The sequence below is a fragment of the Elephantulus edwardii genome, unplaced genomic scaffold (assembly GCF_000299155.1).
Source record: "Elephantulus edwardii isolate Elephantulus edwardi_28Jun2011 unplaced genomic scaffold, EleEdw1.0 scaffold00196, whole genome shotgun sequence".
NCBI lineage: Eukaryota > Metazoa > Chordata > Mammalia > Macroscelidea > Macroscelididae > Elephantulus > Elephantulus edwardii.
The window spans coordinates 1,562,330-1,567,917 of record NW_006399946.1 but is presented as its reverse complement, the minus strand read 5'-3'; positions in this window follow the sequence as shown (position 1 = coordinate 1,567,917).

The window sequence follows — 5,588 nt, the reverse complement described above, 5'->3', positions numbered from 1 at the left end:
GGGGGGGAGAAAAGTGCAACATTAAATGAGTGGAAATCCAAAATCTCTGTAAATGTTCATTGAAATTAATTAAAAGAAAAAAGAAACTTGAAAGAAAATAATTGCCAGCCAAGGATCTTATATCCAGCAAAAACCCTTCATTAAATATGAAGGAGAAAATAGATCTATTGCAAAAAAAAGGAACTTCAGTAATTTGTGAAACAAGACCAAAACGACAAGAAATTTTAAGTTAAATTCTTCACATGTAGAAATCAAAGAAAAGTGGATGGATCATAGTAACCAGAAACAACAAAAAGAGAAACTCAGCAATATGTCAAAGGTAAAACCTGGCCTGAACATGATCACACTTAATGTAAATGGTCTAAATGTGCCAATTAGAAAAAAAAAGTAGCAGAAGTTGGCAACAAGAGACACATCTAAAAAATAGAAAGACAGACTCAAAATCAAAGGCTGGGGAAAAAAAGTATACCAAGCAAATTGGAACAAAAAAAAAAAAAGTCAAGAGTGACAATACTAATCTCTGATAAAATAAACTTCAGAATAAAAGCCACCATAAAAAAATTATAAAGCACAATAGATAAAAAAGACAAAACCTTGATCAATATTTAAGCACCAAAAGATAGACTTGCAAAATACATAAAACAATGGTTAACAGAATTAAAGAAACAGACAGCACCAAAATAGTGGTAGGAGACTTCAACACACCACACACTCACCAAAGGTTAGGTCAACTCAAAAGAAACTTAACAAAGATGCAGAAGATCTAAACTATACAATCACCAAACTTGACCTTGAGGATGTATTCAGGGACTTTACCCAACTAAAACTAAATTCACTTTTTTCTCAAGTGCACATGGTACATTTTCCAGAATTAGTCACACATTAGGACACAAAGCAAGCCTTAACAAATTAAAAAAACACTGAAATAATACAAAGTGTCTTCTCAGACTTCTGATGCCATAAAAGTAGAAATTAACCACAGAAAGGTAAATCTTACAAAACCACCCATGTGGTATGGTAATTAAATAACTCTCTGCTAGAACACGACTGGGTTGTAAGAAAAAGAAAATGAAAAATGAAATTAAAAAGATTCCTTGAAACAAATAAGAATTAAAATAAAACCACTGAGATGCATAGAAGGCAGACCTCAGGGAGTAGTTCATAGCATTAGCCACACATAAAGTAGGTAGAAAAAAGAAAAATCAGTGATCTAACTCAACACTTTCATAAAATGGGAAAAAGAACATTTTCATCATGTAGCCTCCAGAAGAAAGGAAAGTATAAGTAAAGAAGCTGAAATCAACGAGGTAGAAAACAGAAAAACAACTGAAACTATCAATAAGACAAGGATCTGGTGTTTTTAGAGTCAATAAAATTGACAAATAATAAAAAAACTTAACAACTAACTTCACAACAAAAAAAGAGAAGACACAGATAACTCGAATAAGAAATTATAGTGGTGACATCACAACAGAATCAGATGAAATTAAATGGATAGTATCAGAATACTATGAAAAACTATGATAAATTTGAACACCTAGACAAAATGGAGAAATACCTTGAAACTCATGCCCTATCCAGACTGACACAGACAGATATAGAACACTTGACATACCCATCAAAAAAGAAGAAATTGGAAGGTTATAAAAAGACTTCATCATAAGAAAAGTCCTGGACTAGATGGCTTCACCTTATTTTGGAATGGGAACAAATGTAGATCTCTTCCAGTCAGTTGCCTAGGTTGTTGTCCTCTAGTTTTCTTGGCACAACTTGGTGAGCACATGCAGGGCAGCATCTGTTTGCTGAAATACGTCAAATGATATTCCATAAATTCCTGGGGTTTTATTTTTTGCCAAGTCCTTCAGAGCAGCCTGCACTTCCTCCTTCATCACCATTGCCTCTTTATCATATGTTGTTTCTTGAAATTCTTCTGTGTCAGACAATTTTTTTCATACAGAGACTCTGTATACTCCTGCCATCTGCTTTTAATTTTTCTTGAATAATTCAATATCCTACCCATAGCATCCTTAAGCATAGCAACTTATGGATTGAATTTATTATTTAGTTTTTTTCAGCTTAAGAAATGCTGAGTGAGTTTAGCTTTTTTGGTTTTCTGATTCCAGCTCCTTGAACATTTCATTATAATATTTCCCCTTGTCTTCCAGAGCAGCCCCTTGAAATCTTTTATTTGTCTCCTTAACTTATAGATTTTTAAAAAAAAAACAACTTATGGATTTCTTCCCTTTGCTTTGGCTCCTTGGTTCTCTAGTGCTGTATTCAGAGTCTATTCTGACATCTATTTTGTTTTCTTCTCCTTCTCCTCCTCCTCCTTCTTCTTCTTCTTCTTCTTCTTCTTCTTCTTCTTCTTCTTCTTCTTCTTCTTCTTCTTCCTTAGGAATGAACTTTTTTGCATTCTTTACATTATTGCCAAGGTCAGATGGATCTTGGCAGAAAGCAGAGAGAACCAGAAGAATGTCTATCTGTATTTCATTAAATATGCAAAAATATTTGTCTGTGTGTATCACAATAAATTGTGGCTAACCTTAAAGAAAATGGGGATCCCAGAACACTTGGTAGTGTTTATAAGAAACCTATACTTGGACTGTTATTATCAATGCGTCTTGATTGCATGTTCAATCGATCTCCAACTGTAAACATTGATAGAAATCTTCTGTTTCCTTTTCTCGGCTCTGGTTGTTGGTGCATATATATGAATGGTAGTGGTATTCACTGGACTTCCTTGTATGTGTATGGCTATTATCCTGTCACTCACAATATTGTACTTCAAGAGGGATCTAGAAATGGCTTTTTTAACTATGAAAGCAACCCCATTTTTCATCACTTTTTTATCTCCAGAGTAATATATCAACTGATCATCGAACTCACAATGCCCTTTGCCAGTCCATCTCATCTCACCAATGCCTAGTATGTCAATATTTATGCGTTCCATTTCTACATTAACAATACCTAATTTTCCTATATTCATGGTTCTCACATTCCATGTCCCAATTACTAGTGTCTGCTTACAACTCTTCCTCGTCCTTTGTACTTTCATACTTGAAAGCTCCACCTCAATTGCCCTTTCTGTTGTTCTACATGTGTTCTGTTGCACATTGGGTTTTCAGAGGCCTGCTATTTTGGAAGTGGATGGCAAATCCTTCTTCCTAGTCTGTCTTAATCTGAATGTTCAGATTTAGAGAAATATCCAACAAACAGGCATTTTATAGAAAAAAGTGAAAAATATATCCCTTATTGTGGATCAGTTTCAGTGTTGTAACTGCCCTTGGCACAAGAGTCTTGACCCACTTATTTCCCTGCTCCACCATCCATCAAGATTCCCATCCACTTCTACCCACTCCCTTTAACATCTATCTCCAATTGTCCAACCCTTGATCTGATAGCTTATATGTGAAGCTCCCTTGGCTTCACCCATTCCAAAGAAGGGTGACTCAACAGAGTGTGGAAACTATAGAACAATATCATTGATTTCACATGCAAGCAAGATTCTACTGAAGATTATCAAAAAACGACTGGAACAACACATCAGCAGAGAACTACTGGAAGTCCAGGCTGGGTTTTAGAAGGAGTCGTGGTACTGGGATATTGTAGCTGATGTTAGCTGATCTTAGCTGAAAGCAGGGAGTACCAGAGGAATGTCTATCTGTGTCTCATTGATTATGAAAAGGTGTTTGACTGTGTGGAACATAGCAAACTGTGGATAACTCTGAGAGAATAGGAATCCCAGAACAAACTTGATCATGCTAATGTGAAACTTATACTTGGACCAGGAGGTAGTTGCCAGAACAGAGCAAGGAAACAGTTCAAAAATTGGTAAGGATGTATGCCAGGGATGTGTCCTATCTCCATACCTTTCCAACCTGTATGCAGTACAGATTATCCGGGAGGCTGGGCTCTATGAGGAGAAATATGGTGTCAGGAGTGGTGGAAAATTTATCAACAATCTGCATTATGCACATGACACAACCCTGCTTGCTGGAACTGAGGAAGACCTGAAGTGCTTGCTGCAGAGGGTCAAGGACTGCAGCCTTGAATATGGATTGAGGCTCAATATCAAGAAGACAAAGATTCTCACCACTGGACCAATAGGCAGCATCAGGATGGATGGTGAAGAGACTGAGATTGCTTTAGTTTGCTTGGCTCCACAATCAACACTCTTGGCACCAGTAGCCAGGAAATTAAAAGGCATATTGCAATGGGAAAGTCTGCTGTTAGGGACCTCTCCAAAATACTGGAGAGCAATGGTATCTCTCTGGAGACTAAGGTGCGTCTGATACAGGCCATGGTCTTTGTTAGCACTTGTTATGCATCAGAGAGTTGGACAATGGCTAAGAAGGATGGAAGGAGAATTGATGCCTTTGAGCTGTGGTGCTGGGGAAGAGTATTGAGGGTAATATGGACTGCTAGGAAAACAAACAGATTCATCCTGGAGAGGGTTAAACTGGGCGGCTCCTTGGAGGCAAGGATTCTGAGGCTTCATCATACTTCGACATACTTTGGTCATGTTGTAAGGAGAGACTGGTCCTTAGAGAAGGACATAATGCTTGGTAGGGTGGAGGGACGGTGCAGGAGGGGAAGGCCCTCTATGAGGTGGATTGATTCAGTGATTGGGGTAATAGGGATGGGTGTATCAGAGACAGTACAATTGGCACAGGACAAAGCAGAGTTTAGGGCTGTTGTACATAGGGTTGCTATGAGTCGCAAGTGACTCAATGGCACATAACAACAGCAACAACATACTTGGACTAAGAAGCAGTCCTCAGAACAAAACAAGGAAACACTGCATAGTTCAAAATCAGAAAAGGAGTGGGTCAAGAATGCATCCTGTCCTCGTTCCTTTTCAATCTGTATACAGAACACATAATTTGGGAAGCAGGGCTTTATGAGAAGGACTGTCGTATCAGGATTGGAGGAAAACTCATTAACTACCTACGATATACAAACGACATAACCTTGCTTGCTGAAACTGAGGGGGACCTGCAGTACTTGCTGCAGTGCTGAGCCTAAAGGAGATAACATTTATGAATGGAGATAAATTATACTTGGTCCACCAGGCTCTGTATATGAAGGTGGTGTGTTTTTTCTGGATATCAGATTTTCATCAGATTATCCATTTAAGCCACCAAAGGTTACATTCCACACCAGAATCTATCATTGCAACATCAACAGTCAGGAAGTCATCTGTCTGGACATCCTTAAAGATAACTGGAGTCCTGCTTTGACTATATCAAAGGTTTTGCTGTCAATTTGTTCCCTTTTGACAGACTGCAACCCCGCGGATCCTCTGGTTGGAAGCATAGCCACTCAGTATTTAACCAAAAGAGCAGAACATGACAGGATAGCCAGACAGTGGACCAAGAGATACACCACATAATTCACTTCATTTGTATGCAGTGTGAAGGAGCAGAAGGCATCTTTGTACTGTGCTTCAGATCTTTATAGCCTTTACAATACGGACATCTGTGTATATGTTATACTGATTCTACTCTCTGCTTTTAACCTTTGGAGACTGGGAGATTCCCTAAAAAGGTAAATGCTTTCAAGAGTAGAACTTTGTAGCTGTAGATTTT